Genomic DNA, 26,833 nt, shown 5'->3' with positions numbered 1-26,833 from the left:
TACAGTATTTTCATGCTTTTACTGTAAAACTTCTTAGAAAATTATTGTTTATAAAAACTTCATTACCTTTATTACTTTACTGACAGAAGGGAACTGCTTGATCTTCAGAACAGACTCACTTCTATTGCGAGTAATCTTTAATGGCACTAAAAAAAAAATTTAATTTGTTGGGATTTACGATGCCAAAACAATTTAGTTGAGAAAGTGTGTTCAAAAATATGAAATTTGCCACCTCATGAAAAAGTTTGGTGATAAGTGCCGTCATGGACACACAATATATATTTGCCTTTTTGGCTGCTGTTGGCCTTCAAATGTTTTGTACCTCAGTTCAGTCGAGCGTTGTTCCCCCAAACCATGTTTTTCTGCTGCTCTTTCCATTTTATGTTGTGTTTCCACTTGATCATTGGTGCAGGTTTCTGTCTCATTGTTTTCTTTCTTTCCCTTAATGAAAGTGGAGCACCCTCTCACACTCCAAGTATACTTGTTACTCCATTTTATCTCTTCTTCATCATGCTTGCTTTTGTCCTTCTTTCTTTCTTGTCTTTGCAGCTGGGAATTGAAACGGCACAACTCTGGACAGGCCAGGAGTGTCCCTGGACATAGACCCTGCTTATTGTGTGGCCACCTCCTAAAGACACAGGTGGGTGTGGTTCAGTAACACTGTGTGTTTTTCTATACAGAAATCATGCAATACTTGTTTTAATGCAGGGGCACTGTAGACCATATAGTGTGTATGAGACTGGGAGTTCCTAACAAGCTCTTTAAAAGCTCTAATATCATGTAGATGTGGTGCTTAGGGACATGGTCTAGTCGTGTGCTTGGTGATGAATTGGACTTGATGGTCTTAAAAGCCTTTTTCAATATAGATAATTCCATGATTCTTTAAATCAAGTAATGTCTGCAACATTGTCTGGAGGTGTTGAAAGCTCACGCTGACCAGTGGAGTGATACAATTTCCTGTGAAGCAAGGTTTGCCCTTTGCTTCTTGAGTTCCATCTTTTTGCCTCATGTCTATCCATATACTCTCTGCCCTTGTAACAGTCATCAAAAAGACTTGGCAAAATAGCCACTTTACAAAAAAATGTTGTGCAGTCCTTTATCTGGAGGTTTCTACTGTTTTAGAGAAAGTTTCTACTTCCTATTAAGAGTGTTTTAAACATTTCACAGGGAAATGTTCTGTTAAAGTGTGAAAATAATTACATTAACAAATCTTCTCAAAACAGAGGCTACCCATTTCCAGAGGCCTCTCCAGCCCAAAGGCCAGCTCCTGCAGACATTGGGCTTTGTGCTGAGGGCTGTCAGAAAGATAAATACAGGATCTGCCCTTTGTTCAGTGGAGGGTGTCCAAGGGAAAAAGTAGAGATGTTAACCTTAGTGAGGCAGTCCTAAGATTCTTTTTGCCAGTGAACTAATGCATTATTATATTATTTGTAGTCATACTACTTCACATTATTTATACTTAGGAACACAAACAAAGGAATTCACAATAGAAATGAACTAATGTTGTCATCCAGGATTTAGTATAGTGAAAGCATATCCAAATATCTTTTCTATTTTAGATACTCAAGGCTCTGAAGCAATAGTTCTTGTCTTTCTTTATGATTCAAAAATTCCTCTGCATCAAGTTATAAAAAAAGAACAGTAAAGAAAGAAAAAATGTACTGAACATTGGGATCTTAATTTGTTACTGAGTGACAAATAACTTTTACAGGAAAACAGTGAAAGCATTCTGTGCAAAGAATGCTCTGCAGAACATTATGCCAATGAAAACAGCATTTACCTTTGTGTGCATTTGTATTTAAAATCTTCTTTTACAACTGCAGTCATGTAGATCTTTTTCATTCATCAATGCAAATCATCCTTGAGGTACCCACAGCACTTTTTTGCATAGAAGAATATAATGAGAATATAAGAATAGAAGAATAGAAGAATATAATAAGAATATAATAGAAGAATATAATAAGAATATAATAGAAGAATATATAACAACACAGTATAACAGAACAAAGGCACGGATCAAATAACCACCGACCTCCACCAACTACTGGATGATCCACATAAGACCTGTCCCAGGTGAAGAAGGAAAGCAAAATTATCTGCTCTGCTGCATGATCTACCATATATGTGACTAAAGTGAACACGATAAATACTTCTTTCTCTTTATTCTATTTGTTTTTGTTTGCATTACTTAAACTGTTACAATACTGTATCTCAAAAATACCATACCTCAAAAATTCCGTGGAATAAGATGAAAAGTTCTTAGCAGTTCTTTCAAAGTTTCCAGCAAGTCTTTGTGATTATTTCCTTATTTCTCTTGTTTCTTCCCTTCTACTGTACCTATAAATTGTATAATTTGAATGTGTGCCCTCAATAGTGCACAATTTATTAAACTCCTGGATTGACAGTGTTTGCATAATTGGTATTTAATATACCAACGTATAAGTTACAGATAGCAATCTTCATAGCTTTTTTCAGGTGTTTTATTTCAACTGACAATGTGATTTTACCTTTGACATGTGAGAAAGTGAAATTTACAGCTGAAATCTGTTTCTGACCCACGTGAAAGAGTAAAATATAATAGCTTTGTCAGATAACTGGTTCTTCATCACTGTTAATCATGGCTGGAAAAACTTGTTGACACACTGACTAGAAATTTATATGGAAAAAAACATGTGGGTAAAGGAGTCAGAGTAATTTTTGTGAGATCCAAAACCTTATTCAAATGCTGACTATAGAAGTGCATGCAACTTCAGTGCAGAGCCATTAATTCCTTGGAAGATTCCATCTAATTTCTTGGAATCAGAGTAGTTCAGCCATTTCACACTGAATTCAATATGGATTTTTTAATAGGAGTTCTTCTGAACCTGAAATATACCTGCATAGAGACCCATATATACACCTGACTGTGTAGCTGTATATATATATATAGCTGTTGTAATCCCTTCAAATCCTTCAGTTGGAGCACTGAAAGCTTAGATATAGACAAAATAATATGATGAACAGATTTTTGGTGCTGTAGAGACATATTCTGCTTTTCTCTTCAGATGCATTCCTCCATAATATCAGTAACACTTGCATGTGAAAGCTTGTTTTGTTTCCCAGCGGCAGTTTTCTGCTTTGCTAGCTCAGCTGATTTTAAGCACCAGGAAACTAAGAAGGTGCTATAAACCTCATGACTCTTCCCTCAATAATTTTTCTCATCAGCCCATTCTTTAGCTGTTTTTATTGCATTGCTCTCAAAATGAAGGGGTACAGTAGGTCAGCTGTGCTACACAGAAGGAATTGCTTTCACTGGATTATGTACAGAAGACTGAAACAAGGATAATTTTAAAGAGGAGATGTACACAGTTCCCTAGCACAAGCCATAGTTAGTTATTCAGAGAGATTCTACCAAAACATTAGGAAATTCTTTGTAGTTTTCTTTTGAGAGACTATATTCAGGAGACAGAATACTGGAAGTTCTAGCACTTTTTTATTTTTTTTTTTACTATTATTCTTACTGAAGTGGATCTCAGAATTACACTTCCATGTCAACCATACAAACAGCCATAACCTCTACCTTATTAGGAGTCCAAGTTCTAAAAATTATAAGCTTCTTTAGTTCTGTTCTCAGGACTAGTTGCTTACTTCAGAGGGACTAGCATTCTAAGTTTGTCCAATTTTTATTGCATTAACTTGTCAGATGTTCTGCATCCACAGCAGAAAATTCTGAAACTTGTTTCCTTCTTGTGTTAACATTCAGGCCCACTTCCCATATTGCAGGAATTAATAGAAAAGTAGAAATAAAACTCTAAAATACTCATATGTTTTACTAAACAGGAATGGATTTAAATGTCTACATAAATACTCTGATAACTTAAAACCATAAAACATTCTCTGATTTTATCAACTGCTTCTAGTGCTAGCAAACAAAACTAATTTTTCAGAGAGCTCATAAAATATTTTCTATCACTAAATTTAGCCATTATGCCTCTTAACTACCTCTGTTCAAAATAAAGCCACAGCTTTGACTCTGGACTTGCTATTAGCTGTGTGTGGTCAGGCTGCTCTACCACATAGGTCCTCTTAGCTACAGCCCTTTCTTGCTCCCTGACTTCTTGCTTTGCAGTAAGCAACTGGACTGTGTATCTTTTGTATGATTTCTATTTTCTCATGCTTTCCAGAAGGAGAAGGTTCTGGCAGGGTTTGAGTTTTAGGATTAGGGAAGATATTACATGTTTACATTAGAAAAGGCAGCGTGGAACAGGAAACTGAACAGGAAGAAGTTCCTGATGAACAAGAACTACTGACGTTCTTTTGACAGTGCATGAGTTCTAGGTCTGTTTGAAACACAAGAAAGCTCTGAGAGATGAGCTTTATCCCATTTGCAGTGCACTGTCTATAGCAAAAGAGCAGAAGTTGTAGCTTGGGTCACCAGTTAGTCCAACTAATAGGAGGATTTTTACTGTCCTCTTCCAGAGAGCTCCAGGTCCAGCCCCAGTGAGCAGTATGGAAAACATCCACATAATTGTTTAAAATAACCCACTTAATGTTAGAGCCCACTGGCACGAAAATTCAAATTCAAATGTTTCCAAAAGTGAGATTATAATTGTACTTAGATAACTTGCTTCTGGTTTTGATTCACATCCTGGTTTTGTGCCTTGGTTTTTAAAGAAAATTAATATGTCTGCTCTGGGGATCAGCTCTGGGGAGATTCTGATTATGTCTTCTCTGTGATTCTTCTTTAGGTAATGGAGGATTTCAGGCCCCTTTTATTCTACCTGGTTCCACTCTCCAGCCATGTTTTCCAGCACATCAAATATTTACATGGCACTCTGAGTTTATTTAGACTTGACAGGAGCTCTCATGCACTGAGGGAACCACTGTGGCTGAAATTTTCAATTTTTGAAGTGTCTCAAGCACATTTCTTCTGCTTTTCAAGATTCTATTGCAATTACTTGGCCTGTGATGTTTCACACTATGTTTCCATCCCTTCAGGAATGTAAGGGGAGACAAAGGCTTTGAAAAAAACAGAGATATGTGGGTTTTTTTTTTTTTCCAAAGGACACATTTTAATGAGGTTACTTAAAACTCATAATTCACAAAACAGTGTGCCAGTATGCATAAATGTGCATCTCCACAGCTGTTACAGTTTGCTTTATTTTGGCTACTCCTTTGATATGTTCAATATTAATAATGAGCCTGATGAAATACTAGGAAAAACAGCACACATAATCCACATAACTCTATTTGGAGACACACAGAATTTGTTATAGCCCACAGAGGGTTTTTTTAAAGAAATGTGAAAATAGCAGAAGTCAGTAGAATTTAAATGCTCCCACCTTGCAGTGGAAACAAAAGGTTAAAGTTTCACCCAAACCTGAATTTCCCAAGGTGCACCAGAGTTAAGAAAACATTTCTGTAATGTTTCTCCAAGCCACTGTTTTTCCTCTAAAAAATAACCATTTGTAATAATAAATGGACCAGGAACTCATCAATGCATTCAGGGTCAAGATGAATCTGATTTCCACAGAGCTCAAACAAAGAATTTAAGCCAGCTGGAAAAGCAAGTTAAGAAAATATTTTTAATGGCAAATTGAGATGATCTAATGCTTCCATTGTTGTACCCTGGAATTACTGGACCTGCTTCCAACCTCTCCTTCTCTCTGAGAATGTCTCTAACACGGTTGGAGACAGAGATGTCCTACGTAGTCTGTTTCCATACAGTAGACATTAAAAAAAAGAACAAAACTCCATAATGAAGAAATTACTGCACAGGATATTTATAGCAGAGGATCTCTGCTGTATGGTGAAAGTAATTCTACTTGCCAGAGTCTGTATTTAGACACCTTTGAAAGTAGCCATAAGACACGTGTGTATTTCTGCTAAACCTTAATGCAGTAGAGTTCAAAGATAAACTATTTGAAAGCCAAAGACCACAATCTGTAACATCCCTCAGCTGATGGCACTAATCATTATGTAATATTTTTCTAGTGGTTAGAGCCTTCTGTCATGCATAGATGTTACTAATTTTCTAAATTATATTTAGACATGTTTACAGTTCTCACACCAATGACATATAGTGAAGCCATGTTCTCCTTTTTCTTACTAAACAGTCAAAACAATAAGCTCACAACTTTCCTGACTTTCAGGGTTGCAGGATTTTTCACTAATATAGAGCTATTGAAGTGTGAACTCAGATGAGCTTTTGCACCCAAATATAGAACCACACAATGGTTTGGGTTGAAAGGGACCTTAAAGACAATCTAGTTCTGACCTCCCTGCCATGGACAAGGATGCCTTTCACCAGACCAAGTTACTCAGGGCTCCCTGCAGCCCACCCTTAAACAACTGGTGAACACCTACTCACTGGTGGTTTGAATGCCCACTGAAAATAGCTAGGGGTTTTTTAACTCACTATAGAAAGACTCTAGGGAATTGTATTTATAACCTTGACATGAAACATACTTGATAGTCCAGCCCTATGTGTAGCTGTTCACATTTTTTATTTTAGCTATTTCCTCCACTTTGCAATATTTGCAAGTATTTGATTGTGTTATGACAGTTTCATTTTACTGGAAGTAGTATTTTCTTTATTTTTATTTAACTTAACACCACTGGAAAGGAAAAAAGCCTCCAAAGAGAATATATTGTGTAACATCGTGCAATTTTGAAATTTCAATAGGAAATTGTAAGTTATTTCCATAGTTACACTACCTATAGCTTTGCAAATTTGAACTCTCAGGATCTGTAGTTTCAACCATTCTTCCTTCTTCCTTTTCCCATGTCAGGTCTGATCCTCCTGCTCTTTGGTCACGAGGTCTGCTCATGTTAACAAAAACATAAAAAAACTTAGCATACCTTGGCTAAAGCAGCAACTAAGTCAACACCTCAGGGCTTTTACAATTGAAAGTAGCAGACTGTTTCAGTTCAAGTGCCCAAACTCTTGTTGCCAATAAAATGGAAAAGCTCGGTTACCTGCCTCAGCTGTTATTTTAAACCTAACTAGCCGCATTACACTCTTTGTTAGGATGTAACTGTTATAAAAACAAATGCAGGTCCAAAAGAAATATTGTTGAGATAGATATGTTTTAAGTTCTACAACCTTTACAAAAATCAGTAGTAATATTGCAATCACACAAATGATCTTTCATATTCCTCTGATTTAAGGGTACTCCCAGCCAATGTCTTTAACTAAGGCTTTTATTGAAAAGGTAATAGTAGGGCATGCAAGACCCATATTCAGAACCCCTATTATCAGATCCCTAAATATTTCCACTGCTATTGTATCTGAGTTCAGAAGAATACCTTGTAAGTTTGTATTCAGCCAGTACTTTTTGCACAGAGAAAACACAGAATTTCTAACCTTTCTTCTTTAACACCCCCAGAGCTGTAACACATCTGTATGCACTGATAAAATGCTGCAGTCTTTAAAAAAAAAGACAGATATCCACTTGAGGCCCATACCTTTTAATTTAAAACCTTATTTTCCATTTATAAAAGAACCTAAACACTCTAAGAACCCCATTTTCACTGTGCTTAGATCAAAATTTTGGATGAAGACAAACAATTAAATTTCAGAATTTAATACTATGAATAAACAAATGTCCCAAGGCAAATAAAAATGCATATACGTTCTGGAAAATGGCCCCAGTCCAAGGTCCTTAGCATGTCCTGGACAATGAAGGGAAGAAAGCTGGAATAAAGGGGTTAAGGTAGTCAACTTAGAGAAGGCAATGAAAGAGCCTGTGCACAGGAATGCAGAGGATCTTTATCTTTCAGTGAAATGTAGCAAAGAAGCTGCAAACAGGGAGCTGTTAGGACAATAAAATACCAATGTAGGTCAGAAAAGAGTGAAAATTGCTAAAATGGTTTAAAATTATTGGTTTACTACTGTCACATCTTTGTATAATCAGGATTAGTTGTTAGTACTATTCTTGTCCTTGGGACATATGCTTTAATTTAAAGTCTGTTCAGGTTTGAGGGAGTGATCTTTTCCCTCTGTTTCAAAAAAGAAAACAATTGTGCTTTTTCTTAATGATTTTCCTATTACAAACAATTAGCTTCTCTATGAAGACCACTTTCTTGCAAGCTGTCCTTCCAAGAAAAAAAAAAATCACAATTGTATAAGCCAATTAATGGGAAAACTAGACTGCAGTTTAAATTATGACAGATCATGTCATGTTTAAATAGACCATTAATATGAAAAAGGTTTATTTAAAAAAAAAAAAAACAAACAACAATGCAAGTATATAAGTGGCTTGAAACAATTTCTTTCAACATTTTTGGCAAACACATAAGGAAGGAACAGATGTGAGAAAATGCTATTCCAAGGCACTGGCATGGACTCATGGACCATAACACTGCAGAAACTGCACATCTCTCATATTTAGACTTTCAGCACAGAGTGTTGTGTGAAAGGCACCACCTTTCAACCAGTTTTCTTTCAACAGTGAGTTGGGTTTTCACAAAGTTTTTTTTCTACAGTTATTTCACCTAGGAAGAATTTCTTTTCCCTGCTAGTATATTTATTAATAGACATCTGAAATACATACTAGCAGTCAAGATGCTGGTCTCAGTTTACTGGTGTTGATATTAATGCCCACATAAAGAATGTTAAATCCTTAGAAAATCCATAAAATGAAAAAAAAAAAAAATAGCATAGCAGAATGCATGGGTAACAGACAAAGCTATAGGTACAGACCAGCACTGGGGTAATAAATCACAAGTGAAAGAACAATGAAAGAACATTGTATTTCAACTATTTTGAAACACATTTCAAAATGTGTTTTACATTTTCACACACACAAAAATCTACATTTTTAATAATTGAATATTACACTACAGTTACTGATTTGTCAAAACAATTGTGCTATTTTTACACTATTGTCTAAATAATATTAAAATTTTGAAGAAAACTTGATAGTCACATAATTTATCTGCATCTTACCATTTCTAACTGCTGTAGACGAGTAGAAGTTACTTGACCAACGCTCCTATGCAATTGACCATGGAAGCACAAACTGATAAAAGAAACATAGACCAAGAAATTTTTTTGCTAAGGCTATACTAAGCTTAGAAATTTATCAAGTAGGGAAAATCATGGAGCAGATCATAATAAATGCCATCATTCAGCATGTGCAGGACAATCAGGGGATCAGGCCCAGCCAGCCTGGTTTTAGGAAAGACAGGTCCTGCATGACCAGTCTGGTCTTCTTCTATGACCAGGTGACCTGCCTAGGTGGTGAAGGAAAGACTGTGGACCTAGTCTGCCTGCACTTCAGTAAAGCCTTTGGGAACATTTCCCATAGGATTCTCCTATAGACACTGACTGCTCGTGCCAATTTTACTCTAAATATCCTAGTTTTCTAGTATCAGAAAGCCTTGAAGTTAAAAGATAAAGCACAGAAAAATAGGAATTATGGAAAAATCTGAAGGGGTGGAACATGGCAATACATGCACCTTAATTATTTTTCCTGTTAACATGGGATTTATCTCGCCTATTGTAAGCATCTATAGTAGCAACAGTGATCCTAGGTTATAAAGTCCATAGTTGCAAGCCCTGTTAAATGCAAATAATTTCACCCTCAACTAGACATGTAAAATTGTCCCTCTTTGCTCATCTTGACCGACACGAAAAAAGCAAATGCAATAGGCTACTACATGTGAAATTCCATTTTAGTTGTTCTTCATACTTCCTTTGAAAGATCTTGTCAAATCTAAGCATGGAGTTGACGCTAGCAAGCACTTCTCATTAGCACTAGTCTTTTGCATACCACTAAATGTCATAAAATTAAAATTCACTATAAATTTTTTATGCCTGTACAGACATTGGAAAAAATAATGATAACAATGGCAATGGTTCATGTTATAAAAAATTCAGAATTGCTTTTATTTCTACATAAAAAGATTTATACTGCTCCTTTCCAAGGAGAAATTTGCTTTCAATGAGATGATACTTCATGACTAAAAACTTATAATTTTTAATACTTCTGGGTTGCTGTAATTGAGAAATCTCTTACTTCAAGCAACTGAGATGCATATCAAAAAAGAATTTATGACAGATGAGATCTCCTGAATGTAGGTTTCAGGCAAAAGTGAGTATTAATAATTGGAATGATAAATTGTTTATTTTTCTTGTAATTTAATTATTTCTTTTGGGCAGGGAAGTCTAAGACATTGTTCTGGGGATGAGTGTTCCAGATCAAGCTTCAAAGACAGTTTTGGAAATAATATTGAAAAATTAACTTAAGTTGATATTTAACAGGCAAAGTAGACAGTCTAACTGCTTGCATGTGTGTCTAGGTAATCATTGGTAAGAGATGCTATTTTATCACTGTAATCTTATTTTATTTAGAATTTATTGTAACAAAATCATGACAAGAATTAGGCCTGAGTCATGAATTAAAGTAAATGTATTCACTGAAAGACATTCAGCTTGCTTTCATTTTCCACTATGTTGCTCATCTGAATAACAGCACTCATGTTTTTATTCTGCTTTATAAATAAATAAACCCCACATTAGTATAAAGGTGATGAGGTAATTTAATAGCCTAATCTGTTTGTATTTAGGAAAGCAAGCAATAGATCTGTCACTGTCTTTTTCAAGATGTGAGAAGTAAAATCCTTGCATTGTGGTCAGTGAGAGTTGTGCCAGGATCTTATCTCCTTGCTTAAATAACTTATTAAATAATTTCCTGCCCTATGAGCAGGCTGATTAATATAGATGGTTTCAATACTAGTTAAAGGGCAGGACAAGTAACTGCAGCATGGAAAGCAAAGATATCTATGACAAGAAAATAAGTTAGTAACTGTTACATAGTTCTCTTGCATCTGCTCAGCAGTTCTCAGGCCTGATATCTGCAATCTCACTTTCCTGCTACTTTTACTTCATAAACCAGGTCAAGAGGTATCCAAAGTGGGACAGAAGCCTATGAAGACCATGATGTTTCTTTTGAAAATCACTTTTTCTTTTTACTGTACTAATCTTTCTTGCCAGATCTTGTATGTTAAGCTCTTGTAAAGTTAAGGGCAAACCAGACTATGAAGGTGCAGAGGAGCCAAGTGGATTTGCATTTGAGATTGTAGAAAAACCTTAAAATTTTATGCATTTAATTGACTAGAAAAATAAAAATTAAAATTAAATAGAATTAGTATTGCCATAATCTAGGCTAGGTATATTTTTTTGTCCCAGGATATCTTCAGGAGTCTGAACTTTTTCAGCAGTCTCATGAATTTACTGCATGGGTCTTTGGGTCATTTTCCACTACCATGCCTGGTTGTGAGGTGGCACCAAGGTACAAGCTGAACTGAAAAAGAATGATTGAAAAGAATGTTCCAAATGTCCAGCACACAAAGGGTTTGGACTAGGTATTTTCAAATGTTCCTTCTAATCCAAACTGTTCTATGACTAATTCTATTTTCTAATCACTATGATCCAAGAGCCCGAGAAAACAAACTAGAATTACTCCAAATTAAATGTCTCTGAAGTGTGCATAGAGCAGCGGAGCTTCAGTATCCCTGACTTCTTTCTACAAATCAACTCATATTCATTGTTCAGTTTGTGTGGTTTGTTAGGCCTGGCAGGACTAGACTCAGGTGTAGCACAGAAGAACATTCATGAAAGTCTGTGGGACAGCAGCTGAGATGAGCATTCATGCCAGGTGTCACTGTTCATTGGTAAATTACACGGGACATTACTGCGCATTGTTCAGGTTACTTTTAATTCTACAAGTTATTATTTTTCCATACATGAGGATCACTACATGCCAAACATATACAACCAGGAATATTTTAGTAAGGATTTTTATTTATGGAGGTATATCAAACTTTTTTTTTTAATTGAATCAAATAGAACTTTCCTCTGTTGCTAACCTAGGGTCATGAGATGTCATTTCATCATTCTTCAGAGTTTATTAATATTCTTTCATGTTTTCATAATATCATCTGACTTGGTTTCAGCTTCATGGATAACTTCCTGTATGGCTGAGTGAGAAACAAACCCTGCAAATTTCACACTCACAAGACTCAGTTCTGCTAAGTGAAATCCAAGATCAACATTTTTGAAAAACTCTCCTACAGAAGCAAATGAACCAAACTCAAACTTTAAAGTAGAAATGAATGTGAACTTATGTAAATTCATAAATAAACAAGAGGAAATCAGGCAGCAGAAGTGAGTGATCCTTCTTTCCTTGGGATGGTGGTTGTTTTTTTCTACTTCAGCTTTTCTTTCTGGCATAATACTGCCCTTGTCCAAACTGCTCAAGTCACTTGGATGTGAAACATCAGACTGAAATGCAGAGGGAGAATGAAGACCTAAACCACACTTAGTAGTTTGAGAGGCATCTTTGTGGAAATATATACATGTTATCCTGCAACCAGTTAATGTTCATGTCCTTTATCTCCAGCTTTTGTTTCTGCTGCTGAGAAACTGAATTCTGAGAGGCAAAGCTCAGGTTTTGGACCATCAGCAAAGTGCTTGAGACAATCTTCTACTACCTTATTTTCTGATTTACTTTTGTAGAAGTCCTTTAATTGTTCTGGAAAGACTATCATTGGAAACCAATATGACAAATTACTAGCTCCGCAGCATCTTAAAAAATCATGTTGTATTTATGGATATTCCATTATTTCAGCTGAAATCAGGCATTGTGTGTTCTTCTTTCCAAATATTGACCAGGCTCTGAGTGTACTCCAGCCAGCTGGCTGCATATTAAATCACGTGGTTGGACTGGCAGTTTGAAGCAATCTACAAGGAAAATGTAGGAAGCTAAATGCTGGATAGGGAACTAAACAGCACTGCTAAGATCTTGCCTCTGCCCTGAAGCATTTTGGCTCAGACAGAGGAGACAGTATGTGAGAGGAGCCTGCTACCACCAGCAGTCACAGATACAGGACTGACTTCAACTGGTCAGGCATTTTCCTAAAATCCAGATGAGCATCAGTGCACCATATGTCATCTTTCAGTTCGCACTTGTCCCAGACAAGAGCTGCTTACCAAGAATGAGTAAAAAGTTGATGCAGCAGTGGAGCTTGCACATGAATCCTCAGGTCATGCAGCATTATTGGACCTCTTCATGGAAAATCTGCTTTAGAGATGTTATGAAAACAAAATAAATATTAGCAGTAATTAGGGGACTTAGAGAGAGAATTATTCACACACAAAGCTATTTCTCAAGGCTTGTATAAGACAGCCATAAACCCTGCTCACTGCAGCCAAATCAACAGAATGACAACTGAAACTGGGAGCACAACAGGCAAGGGATCAAGCTGGAAAAACCAGGCACAGTGGGAGGCAGATTTGTAGAACTCAGACCAGAAGGTTCCATGTAGCATCACAGACTGAGATGTGACATCTTTGTCATTCAGCAGTAGATCTCATGCCCTTGTAATAAGTTGTCCCATGCAGCCACCCTTGCAAGCCCCACAGTGTCTGTTAGCAAGTTATGGTGCTGAGTTCAGCTTCTTTCTGTCAGGGAAGGGATTGGATCTCACACCAGGGCTTTATTTACTGTGGTAAATCCTGAGTGACACACTGGGTAGCTTTCCTTACTAGTTATCACTGTCTGAAAGTGGCAAGACTTGCCACAAGTGGGTACAATAGTAACAAAATTAATGAGGCTTTTGGAAATTTTGAAAGTGAAAAATTAGCAGATGAAATGTAAGTTTTATAAAAGATTCAGAAAAATTATCTAAGTTTTGCCTTTGGTATAAAGTAACTTTTACATACTGGTATATTCAGTTTAGGATACAACATTTTTCATGGCATTTCTATACTGATCTACCCTACACCTTCATCTTCAAGCATATGTTTGATGTCAGAAACCAGTTAAGACCATCAGGCAACTGTGGGCTTCTCAGATCTATGTAGAATTACAGCTGAAGATTCAAAGCTGTAGAGATGTGAAATTTTCCTACTGTTTCTACTGAAAGCCATTTAGAAATTTTTGTTTATTCGTGTATTGAAAATATGCAAATATTTTCCCTTTCATTCTGTTAACCACAGTAAGTTTGGAAATTGAGACTACTCAGTGCATATGCTCTGCAAACACACCATTCTGGATCAAACTCGGCACTTGTTATTTTAGGATTGATGGCAGCCATTCCCAAAGCCCCCTCCAGGGTTGCATCTTGTACTAACTTGGGAAGGAGACAATTCCTGCTGTGAAGGATTTAGCAAATGAATGCAAATAAATGAGGTTAAAAGTCCAACCAGCCTTCTTAGTTACATGTGTCACAAGTTGTGTTTCTTTTATTTGTTTGCCCTGATTATTTGGAAGACAAAAGAGATGGATTAATCAAAGATACACATGTACCAGTAAAGAAAAGAAGGAAGAAGAAAAGCCTCTATTTGCCTAGCCAAGACAATTCTTGAACTGTCTTGACATGCCAGAACAATGCCTGAAAGAGTTATCTGAGAGATGGCAAATATTAAATCACACAGCTTTTTCCATATTCCCAAGACATTCAAAGTATCATGGACGTCAAACCATAAATTTCAAAACCCTGATATATGTCAGCTGTGCAATATGAAAGATAACAAACTTGGAATTTCAAATTAAGAGAGTTTTTCAGTGATGAGACATTAAAAATACTCCTGCTGAGCTTGTGCTTGAGATGCCGTAAATACTCTACCAACTCAGAAGTGGCATAATCTTTTCTATAACAACAGACCTACCTTTTAAGGTTCATTAATTGCCTGACCATTTATATAGTCCTGTAGTTTCAGGGGTTTTATGGTCTCTCTAGACCATAATCTTGGGAAATCAACAGTAAAACTAATTAAGTATGCGTAATTGCTTCTTCTGTTTGATCTTTTTAACATTAATTTTGTTTCATTATTGACTTTCCAAAATGTCTTAGACTTACATAGACTGTTACAAAGTTTTTAAAATTAAAAGCAGCAAGCTAGACAGTCTTCTAAGGAAGCAGATTCACCATATCTAAACTTAGTTTTCTTGGATATCTTCTTCATTTGGTATGATTATTATTACTTTCCTTGGTACTGACTTACTAATAACATTTTGTAACAGTGGAACCTCTGAAATAGAAAGAAGGTGTTTACCCTACCCTTAATGTATCCTATTTTTTTTCTTTCAGAACATGGAGCAAAAGCTGGCATCCTATTTTAATGTAAACTCTCAGGCTCAGGAGACAAAGCTCTAATGAAAAGAGAATTTGGAAAAGGCCCATCAGTACTTACAGGTTTAGGAGTACTATTTTACTTATAGGTTAAGGAGTAGTATTTTGAGTGCCAGTACACTATATGTTCATATTTTCCAGTGGTGTTCCTCTGTCTAAATGACAAATCATCAGCTATCAATCATGATGATATTTGCTCATGAATATATTATTTTTCCACTAGACTTTAACTGAATTCAGACATGCTGCAACTTGTAGTGCAAGCAGTGCTACTGATTTCCCCATCAGTTGCTACTGAATGTGGAGTTTAATATCTATACTGATAGAAGAAAAAACATTAAATAAACACATATCTTATAAGAAAGCAAATAATCTACTTACCTGAGCTATGGTATGACAACAGAGATCTATATTTGGGTTATGGAGAAAAACTGAAGTACAATTTTCTCTTGTTGACTTGAGATTCTCAGATACCTCAGATTTCTTAATGTGTATCCCTACAGTTAGCAGTCATCATAGAAGTGATAAAACCTTTCAGTCTGGTGTCATTATTACAGAAAGATCAAGGAAAGACCTTCATCAACTCATTTTTCTCGCATACCATAGAACACAGAGCAGAACACAGCTACCACTGAAAAATTGCTTCATGTTCCCAAAGCCATTGAGAACAAAAGACCAAAATAGCAATGTGCAGGTAATACTTGGATCTATTCTGTGGATCTTGTCTATGAACAGAGCAAGAGAAAGACCCAAAAAACCCCAAAAAGGCATGTTGAGCTCATTTGTGTTTATTGTTTCATCCATGTCACCCCTCCATCACTGAGGACATAGTAGGTATTTTACAGTAACTATGCAGTGCTGGTGCTTTTGTAACTGGGGAAAGCCCCCCAAAACATAAACAGAATCTAGAATAGTAATGAACTTTTATGTAAATAACTCTCAAGAAATGTCATATGAAACAGATGTGCCATCTGTGACCAAACATACTCTTCATTAGAAAGCAGACATAACTAAATATATCATCTTTAATGACATCAGTAAAAGCCCTGTTCATCACACCCAATAATGCGTGCCTAGTCACTTCTTTTACAGCATCCAAGCATAGTTCTCTGTCTCAAAAGAAGTCCATGTTAGTGAAGTCAGTCTATTCATCTATCCCTGTTTCTTTTGAGAGAATATTGGAAAAAGAAGGCTAAGAGAAGTACCAAACAGTAAAAAAAAAAAAATGAAGACGTATTTGTTGTCTTGGAATAAACTAGGTTAGAATGTACCTGAAAGCATTATTTAGTTATTTTAACTTCAAAAGTGGTTTGATTGATTTCATAAAGCCTTTCATGTCCCTCAACTATTATGTAAACTTTAAGTGCATTACTGGACTGGAACACCATTTGGTTTCAACTGTTCAGTATGCAGAAATTGGAGAAAATCCAGAGATACTGTGTTTCAAGAACATTTAGCACCAAAAGTGTTTGGATTTTCTTGTATCATCCCTGTAAACTTTAAATATCACCTCATTGAGTTTAAGCAATTGTGTGATTAAGATATTACATTTTAAGTACACTGGCAGCAGTTTCCAGCTAAGGAGAGGGATTATCAAAGTGAAGAAAGAGCAAAATATGTAGTGTGATGACACTTCTATTGATTCTTTTCTGTCACTAGGAAAAATCAAAGCATTTGCACATACTTGTCCAATTAAAGCCAGTGGCAGAAGCGTAGCGTGGCCTCAAATAATTCTCTATTTAGTCTGTGACTATAGCTTCTTGGGTTTTTAAGTCTAGAGGCATGGGTTAGGTGGGGTTTTGTTTTTTCCAGAGCTCATGATGGGACTTCCAATGCAGCCTGAGGCATCTAGGCACTTAAGTGACAATGAATGTCCATGAGGTTGAAAACTCCTTTCAAAATCCTACCACAACTTTCTTTTCCATCTTCCCATTTGTTTTTAATACTCTGTAAATTTCATTGCAATTAACCAGGTCACAGATGCATCCAATCCCTCTCAAATATTACCAAACAATAGAAAAAGCAATACAAATCTAATGGCTTTGATGTCTGTTAGAAACTTTCCCATCTGTGTATCATTTTAAAGCACAGTATCTGTGGATTTATCATGCCAAGAAGGGTGGCTCAGGAAGTTTTTGCAATATAACACCTAAAGAACTGGATAGTCACAGCAGGATTTGCAATATTATCAAAAAGAAAAATACTATCCTTGAAGGATTGATCTGGTTCTAACTTTATGTCTATAAGACCTTTCATGCATGTTCTCAGACAAGAAGCTAGAACATGAGGCAGCTTTACTGGTTTTGTAATATTCTCACCTGCAAATCAGTTACCCACAATAAACAACTCTGGGCTACAAGGAATAATGCTGCAGTCCAAAAGATGATAATGCCAGGGTCTATAATGGTCTACTCAGATGACATTTCTGTAAAGGTGTTACAACACAAAGTATTCAGGCTTCTTCAGATCCTGCAATACACACAGCCTTTTTCCAAACAATTTCTACATAAAGCTAATTTTGTGTGTTATACCCATAAACTAAAATAAATTTTTATAAAAGCCCACAATAATATTTTTTAATCTCCTCTTATAAGGCAATACAGGCCAATATAGGAAAGCAGTAGGATCCATGCAAGTATTAAACTGCCACTTTTCTTTTAGATCCTTTTTACCAGATTGCTTAGAGGTACTCTTTTATAAACTGGATTTTGTTCCACAATCTCAAATCCTGCATCTAAAACTGAAGCATAGAACCAGTATGAGAATACTCCTGTGACCACTTGCACATCTTTTATTAGGATCATATTTTTCACTACCACCAGAAGAATAAGACACAAAGCCAAGTTCTATTCTCAGTTGCTGGTGTAAATCCAAAGTATCCTCATCAAAACCAGTGAACTTATTCCAGATTTACACTCCTGGGCCTAGAGCAGAGTTCAAGCTGTCTTGTTTTAATATTCTTCAGTTCAGAAGAATGTCTGGCTTTCCAGAACTCAGAAACTGTGAGTCTCTGTACTGCCAGCTTAACAATAAAAAATCAGATTCTTTTGTGTTCTTTTCCTGAACACAGATAGAGTAAAATTACATTGACTCCAGCTCCCACACTCCTGTTGCCAGAAAATAGGAACATGTTAACAACCGTGTTTCTGTCCAAATGCATCCATTACTATTAATTTATCAACTCCCCAAGCAATACAAGAAGTTCTTTTTGTACTCCAAGCTTGACCCTCAGAGCAGTTTCAAACTGGTTCCTCTAACTCCTTCTCCTCTATTGTACCAAAATACTGAGTTTGGTATGTCTTAAATCCTGTAGCATAATGACTGTGCTTCCTGGTTTCATGTGTGCATCCATAGGTAGCTCCAAATGTCTATGGCTTTTGCCAGGAGGCATTCGTTTTCCTACTCTTGATTAGAATATACAGGCAAGTTTCTTGACTTCAGAAGAGACCTTAAAAATAAATCTTAGGAAGAATGATAATTAAGTACTTCCTACCAGACAAGTGAATCAGGGAATGGAAAGAAGCTAGAATTTCCCTTTGCCCTATTATCTTGTACCAAAATACATGTATTTTCTCATACATAAATGAGAACTGAGAAAGCTTGCAGAGATTTAAAAAATCATCTCAGACATTCAGCCACAAAAAAAAATCTCTGTGTGGGACGTGACAGTACAGGCTAGCCTAGAACAAAACTACCTCATTGCTAACACAGGTCAAAAAGTTACTGGAATACAATATTGAATCACAAATCTGTAATATTCAGCAAAATGATCAGATCAGGCAGCAAAGATGCTCTGGTCTTCTGGCTAGAGAGGCGTGCCAGCACAGGATCAGCACAGGAACTGGATCAGTCACAGAGAGGATTGCTTATGATCATAAGGGAAACAGCAAGACAAAGTACTAATCTGTGAAAATCAATGGAAACACGGGCAGAGAATGAGGGTTTGCAGAGAGAATTTCATTTCATATGGAAACAAGAAACCCTGGGATTGTCTACTGTGGGAAAGACCAGGGGAGTAATAACACCACAAAGCACTTACCAGCAAATTCTGTCATCACAGTCCTTGAATGTTCTTCCTCTATCCATAGTACCTAGCTGTGAACTAAGACTGACAACTGTGGGCAGAGATTTGGGTTTTTCAAAAACAGATTATTGAATTACCTGAACAACTGGAAAAAATCCTCCATTCTAGAGGGGAGCTATAGAATATGGTGCCATGTCAAGGTCATTGAAGAATATTAAGAGCAAATGGATAACTACTGTGCCATTGACAATGCTAAACCAGCAAGGGTGCTAGAGGTAGTGGCATAGGAGTGCTATTTGGAACCCATCTCCTGAGGAAGTATAAAGGCATTCTTCATAGAGGAAAAAAACACATGAATTTTACCTGGAAAATGATACCATTTTCTAGAAGGTAGACTCAAGTTTAAGCAAGATCTTTGTGGTGGAAAAATAAGTCAGTGGGGCAGAGGCTGTTATTTCAGGCCAGGTAGGAGGAACAGAAAACCACACAAGTCAAGAACTGCTGTAGAAATGAATGAGGCAAGGAGAAAGGGGAAACCAGAACTGCATGCCTTTCTGATGGCATGTACATCATTCTTTGGAAAAGTCAAATGAGGGAGCAACACCAATCCAAGTAACTAGTAACTGCATCTCATATTCCAAAATAGCTCCTTAAATTAAGGGCATTTTTTTTGTAATTCTAGAAGGAAAATTATATTCTTAGGTTTAAAGCAGGATTGCACTGCAGCCAGCTTGCAGGCTGGGTCTGGCCCATAAGGCAGTCTCTCCTGCCCACGAGGGATGAGGCAGTGTACACCTTTTGATTATGAACTTCCCAGCTGATGCCAGCCAGACTATTTACATCTCCTGACTACTGGCTGGCCTGGGAGAAACTTCTGCCACGTACTGGCCTTGCCAGAGGACTCCTATCTCCTGGTTGGCCGCTTTCCTCAGCTTCTCCTCTCTTCTTATCCATCCTGGGCAGCACATCACACACTCTCACAGCCTGAGCTAACCTGAGAAAGGGGAGAGAGAAGGCAATAGAGTGAATGAAGCTGGAAGGGCAGCAGGAGGTGTTTGGATGTGTGTTAGGAAGCTGGTAGCAGTCTCTGAGCTCATTTAAGCTGTACACTTCTGCAATAAAAATTCATTCAAGAGGAAAAGGTGCAAAACACTTCCTGTATCATAAGGATTCTTTCACCTCTGTACCATGGCCAGGTCAGTGTGATGGAGAGACAGGTGTTACAGGGTAGTCAGACAACTCCACCAGTACAGGAGATATTCAGAGCTACACATAGGCTGCTGGGACACTGGGTGCCACTGAACAAGGGCAAGCAAAAGAAAATATTTTAACCAGTTCTTATTCAGACTTATGAAAGACTTAAATAATTCCAAAAGAGAGTGGTCAAATATCTAAATGTATCAATGTTGCTTGGTTCCAGGCTAGACAAAGGTAAACAGGATAATGCAAAAACCTGAAACATCGATCAATATTTACATTTCCACCTCAGCAGCAGGGGAAGCTGAGGCAGTCCTTGCAGAAGGAGCAAATGTGTTCGGTGAGAAGTTCAGACTATATCTGAAGTGACTTACAAACAAGACGATCCAGCTGCCTGGTTGGCAAAGCACTCTTGGGTTTGTCTGTTGGTTGGCTGACGGGTTTTTGCTTCATTTTTTGCATATTTATAGAGATGCATTTTTTAACAAAGAAGAGAGGGATAGCATGGCAATGCCAGCTGAGGGTAAAAGGCAGGTCCCCACAAGTGCAGAAATTCCCAAAAGAAAGATGTAGTCCTCATGTCAGAACTTATGTGAGTGGTCAGATGCTGGTACTGACTCATCTGATGGATCCTGGAGGCTTCAGTGCGTGTCCCAAGCTTCAACTCATTTTATGCTTTTACACTAAGCCCAAAAATCTTCAGCAAGGTCTCCTCCATAGGCATTTCCAGGGTTGGGCAATAGTCCAGCACAGTTTTCTCAGCACCTGGGAAAACAAAAGGACCAGGCATCTGGCTTCATATACAGCCTCACGGGGCCTGGAACAGAGAAGAAAGGGAATGGGGAAGCCTTTAGGTATTGGAAAGCTGTAGACTTCTATTATGGTCTTCCCAGTTACCACATAGCCCTCCAGAAGGAAAAGTTTGGGAACCCCTAATTTAATACATTTTGTTCTTTCCAGAGGAAAATATTTACCAACTCAGGAAACGTTAAGGAGGGGAGGGGTTCCTGCCAGAGGAGATCGAAGAGAAGCCACTGGTAGGTGGGGAGCTGCCTCTGCACTTCTGCCTGAAATAAGGACACATTTCCAAGCTTGTGCTCACACTCCTGTGCTAGAGACTGTGCTGGGGCTAAAGCACCTAGCAGGAGAGGTCACACAGCCTGCCACCAGCTAGCCAAATGTATTTCGCATGTTTAAGGCCAGCCATTATTTAATATCTGCTGCCAGGAGCCACCTTGTCTGTGCTGACATCATCTGGTCAGGTTTTTTGCACTTTCTAACAGAAACTATGACACACTCCAGCAAGAATAGACACCTAAAGCCAAGAAACAGACAGTATAACTCAGGTTCCCAGATGGGTTTGAATAATTTATTACTTATTCAGCTTTATTTTTACAACTTTTGGAATATTTTTTGACCAAAACTTTCATGCACAGATTTCCTTTTCATAGAATACTGAAAATTTTGAAAACTTATTCAATAATTGCAAGCTGAGAAACCAAATATTTCAGAATATATTTCCAGTATAATATACTCTATACATTCACTTGATCATGACAGACTTTCCTGTGATAAGTATCCTATCTATACTCTTTTATAAGAGTATCCTATTTTTATGACAATGCCTTTAATATACAGTAATAATTGTATCAAAAGGGTTCTTAATAGCTAAAATCAATGCCACTGATTTCCTGGTAAAGTAAAAGAAAATTAACTTCATTTCAGTAATTTACTTTGATAATATTGAGTACTAAATCAAAAGAAAGAATTCAAAAACAGAATTCAAATGAGAATGTAATTTATTTCACCTAAAACTGTATGCAATCTTAGCAATAACTCAGAGCCAAGCAAAACCTGACAAAATAAGGATAACAAAATTATGGCTGAGCTGATGATTTTCATTTTTTGAAGAGAACAAAAAAGGTAAATTGCTGCTTAATACCACTCCACCTACTTTATCAGAATAAATGAAGATATTTATGTTAATTAGACACTGCAAAACACCAATTACGTGCTAGATCTGAATTTTACAGGATTCTTCCATTGAAGGATTCATTATCAGACACAATAGACAAGGGGCTCAAGAAAAAGAATAAGGCATATTTTCATGCTGCAGCAAAAGGGCCAAAGGTTAGAAGATTAGTTCTTCTTGTTGTGTCTAAACCTTCTTCGAAAGCCGGAGACTTCCATGGAAAGATTCATGTGGAACATTCTGGATTCTAGAGTCACATCTCAATAAGTTTACTAGGGTGGCAATTTTTTCTGTTGTCAGTAAAAGACAGATTAAAGGTAAAGGAAAAAAAACAAGAATAAGGAAATAGTCAGGGAAAAAGGCTATGGACAACCTTGAAGACATCAATGTAAAGAAAAGAGCTAAATGTGTCTTCAGGGAAGTGAAAGACAGATGAACTCTGGCCTCCACACCAATGTCCATGGTGTCTCCCCCAACATTTCGCATGTCCCTTAAATCAGGAATGGCTTCCCACTTAACTTTTTGGGTCAGCAGCACAGCCCCTCTCCTAAATATCACCAGACAAGTATGTAAAGGAGTGAAGGTGCCAGCAGCAGTACTGCTCTCCAGTGGGAGAGTAAAGGTCCTTTGACTAGGTGAATTTGTTTAGAGAACAAGTTATTGTTGCCAAAAGTCCATATTGACTTCAGTGTAGCTGAACATATTACTTGGTACAATAAGAGTCTTTTTTGTAGAAGCTTAAAGTGTATTAATTTCCTATTCTAGCTCTATAGATCTTTATTTCAAAATAGTGGCAGGAGTCATTAAAAGTGTAAATGAATTCAATAAAAATAATCACAATACACTGGTCTTTCTCTAAACAAGAAAACATTACTTAGTATGGTAAAAATAAAAACATCAGGAGAGAATAGACTGTTTCCACCTTCTTAAAAATCACTAACCTCAACAAAGTTGTATTTTCTTTCTTGATGTTTAAAATTGTCCCTAGATCTCTAATAACTCAAAACCACATTTTCTTTTTTAAAATCTAGCTCTCTTTTTTTTTCTTAAGTAATTTATTATAATAATTTTATACATACAGGTTCTCCTTTTATGCTGGACAAAGACTAGAAAAATTGACATGGGTTTTCAGTTAACTATTCATTTTATAATAATGAAGTAATTATTTTTATAATTTTATATAATGGATAATAGAAGTACTATTTCATTCTTCATATGTGATTGGCTGTGTGAGAATTTTTTATACTGTGTTGTGATGGTGTGCAATAGTAATAAAAATTTTCAAAATAGTCATAAGCTCATTTTTATTGTAAATACAAAAAATTACTTTGCTAATAGCCAAGCTGGTTGAATTAGAAATGTTATTGTAAATAACTATCAGCAGACTAGGATAAAAGTGAAATAAGGATCCAAATATGGCAAAATAGATTTCTGAATTTTAATGACAAGAGAGCTCATGTGTTTATCAGGGCTGCATGCTCAAAGACACAAAAATGAGTTAATGAGGTCAGTGTCTATATCTATGTCTTAATTTTATGCTATGGTTCCACAAGCAGCCTGTTCTAGCAGAATGTAGCAGCATTTCTGCTAAAATGAAGGGTGTTTCTGCCTCTCCTGCAATGAACATCCACAGTGCTTACTCGATTTTGTGGGTGCTAATGAATACAGCTGTATAGGAAATCAATCAAACATTACTCAAACATAAACAATCCTTTGAAATGTGACACTGGTCAGCAAAAAAAAACACTGGGGAAGAAAATGGAAATGGAACAGAACACAATATATTTAGCTGGACACACCAGTCAAAATTTATGTCAGTCATTGTCCAGCTCCAAGTCTTTGCTTCTGTCTGCATTGTAATCATACTGTGCTTACACTGGCATGTGTTTTCACATTCACTTCACAGTGCAGATCAAAACTAAGGAAAGCTATAGTGGGATTGCAAAGCACAGCCTGTGAGAGCGGTGATAATCTGTGGAATTCATTGCCTACAGTTCTTAAAGTTTCTAAATCTGTTTCTCATTTCAAGTTTTATTTGAAGTTTAATGTTTTGGATATGTCTTTTTAAATATATGTGTGTTTGCACTTGCTTCCAGGGTTACCTGTTTTTTACTTTTTAAATTAACATTAAATGCTTACAGACTGATCTAAAAGTCACTGAAATTAATGGAAAACCTCCCAATGACTTCACTGGTCTTTGGATCACATCTTTAGGGAACTCGTCTCTTACAAGCCGAGATTATCAAACCCTTGTACAGTATAAATCAGTATTGACATCTGTGCAGTCAGAGGGATTTATAATACCTGAGTAGCTGACTCTACCTCCTGTGAGCCCAGTTTTCCAAGATGTGAATCACTGTAATTGCCTTGTATTTTAGCCATACATTATTTTGCAATGGACCACAAGAGGGTTTTGAGAAACAACTATAAAAGAGCTGCCAAAATCTGTTTAAAGCAGCTTTGTGGATACCTTGCTTAACTACTCTGTCTGATCACTGCAGCTTAGCAGGGCTATATTTTCACTTCTGCAGTTGTATAGAGAATAAACTAAGCACTTTGACCAGTGTAGATACAATTTATGTTGATGTGTAGTTTTCATTTTTCCAGAAAGAGTTCTTTAGAAAGATTCTCACTGTACATGTATAAGTGCAATAGAAAGAAAAAAGCCAAAAGAGAGAAAAAGCAAAGGATTTTAATCTTCTACTATTTAGATTTTTTAAATCTATATTAAAATTTCATCTCTTTTTATAATGTGGTGTTATAACTAGGACTGTTTGAAGACAGAAACTGAGGATTTCACAGTGAAGTTTACTTATGCAGCTGAAAAAACATGACACAAAGAGAGAAGGCATGCACTACTTAATTTCAGAAATTAAGGAATTTCAGATTAATTATTACATTAATTTAGCCCTTTCTGCCCTTTGTGTATGGCAACCCCTAAAAGAACCACTTAAAATAAATAAGCTGATTTTGTACATTAATAATTATTTTCATTTCCGTGTTTATAAAATATAGCAATAATTTTGAATAATAATTTTACAGTGTACCACAAACTCTTTTCTTGCCAAAAAAGTTTTGAGTGTATATTTGTTTACTTAAACTTTAAACAGTAAAAATTATATCACTGAGGCAGAAAAATAATTTTATATGTTTTATGTGTTGTTCTTTAAAATAGCTGTACTTTTGCTTAGCATTAAAAACCAAAAAACATCCTTTGAAAACTTTTCAAGCTTTGAGATATGTTGAAATATGGTTATGATGGGAAACTGCTATAATGGCAAAGACATTTTATTTCTGCTTTAGGCCAATTAATTTGGAAAATGTCTCAATTTTATAGTCCATATATTAAACCTTTGACAGTTACAAAAGTAATCTTCCTGAAAAAAGCAGAAAGAAAAACTGTGGACTGTGCAAGATGATAACCTTCCTAAAGGTTAAACCTTCATTTCTCCTACAGATTTAATTCACAGCACCGTAACAGTTGACAGTTTATCACTATAGTGGTTGCTTTACATGAGAACTGTCAAAATCAATCATGCTCAAAAATTGGAATATTCTTCAAGTTAACAAACCAGTTTTTTGGTTTAAAGGCCTGCTCTAAAAACAATTATGGCCAAAGGGCTTCCCTTTGATCGGTATCAGAAGCAGATGCAGTTTTGGTGAAATATTTTTCAGACCTACTTATCTCTGGATGAAAGTAGACTGAAAAATACAGAAGGATTATGATCTTGATTGTAAGAGGCTCTTTGGGTTTTACATTTTAAATGTTATTTCCATGGTCAGCAGCGAAAGCAGTGAAAGCAGAGGGACTTACCCCAAGTGTTCCCATTTTTTTTTTATCCCTTAAGTCTACAGCAGGGAACACGACAGTCATGAAGATGAATTTCACAAGAGGGATGTACTGCTTTGGGGGAGGTCTAGTTCCACCAACACTCCTAGCTTTTAGATTGCCACAACAGCCCCCTGAACTTAAAGGCTGGGGCAGAGTGCCTGGGAAGTGGCACAGTGAAAAAAAGATCTGGGAGTGTTGTTTGACAGAGGTGCAGGCTTTGACTGTATGTTTGAACAAGCAATCCTATATTTTTAGAAAGACAGGAGTACATACAACCCTTATGTGAGGTGGGAGAGGGACGGGGGACACATCACAATCTTGTGTTTGCTCCTGTTTTACAGGGGTTGGGACCATCATCTGGATTTTCAGTCCTTTCAGACTCCAATGCAGCTCAGAAATGAAATCGTGCCATTATTTTGCCTAATTCTGACTCTGATTCTTCTAAGGGAGTTTTCAGTTCAGTGCCACTTGCAAGGTGCCTGCAATCTCAATCTATTCTTATCAGAACTGCTCATCATGATGGAAGAACAGTAAGCCCTTAGGGGAGCAAAAGAGTGCACTGTGCATGCCAGTGCAGATGTCAGTGCAGATGAATGCTGCTAACTTCAGGAATTAACAGGCACCCATCACAGGTGTGATTTTGCTGGTCTTACCTTTCCCAGAAGCTGTTGCCCAGAGCTACAGACAT

Source organism: Lonchura striata, chromosome 3 (assembly GCF_050655825.1).
Source record: "Lonchura striata isolate lonStrDom1 chromosome 3, ASM5065582v1, whole genome shotgun sequence".
In the NCBI taxonomy this organism is placed as follows: domain Eukaryota; kingdom Metazoa; phylum Chordata; class Aves; order Passeriformes; family Estrildidae; genus Lonchura; species Lonchura striata.
This window is presented reverse-complemented; position numbering follows the sequence as displayed.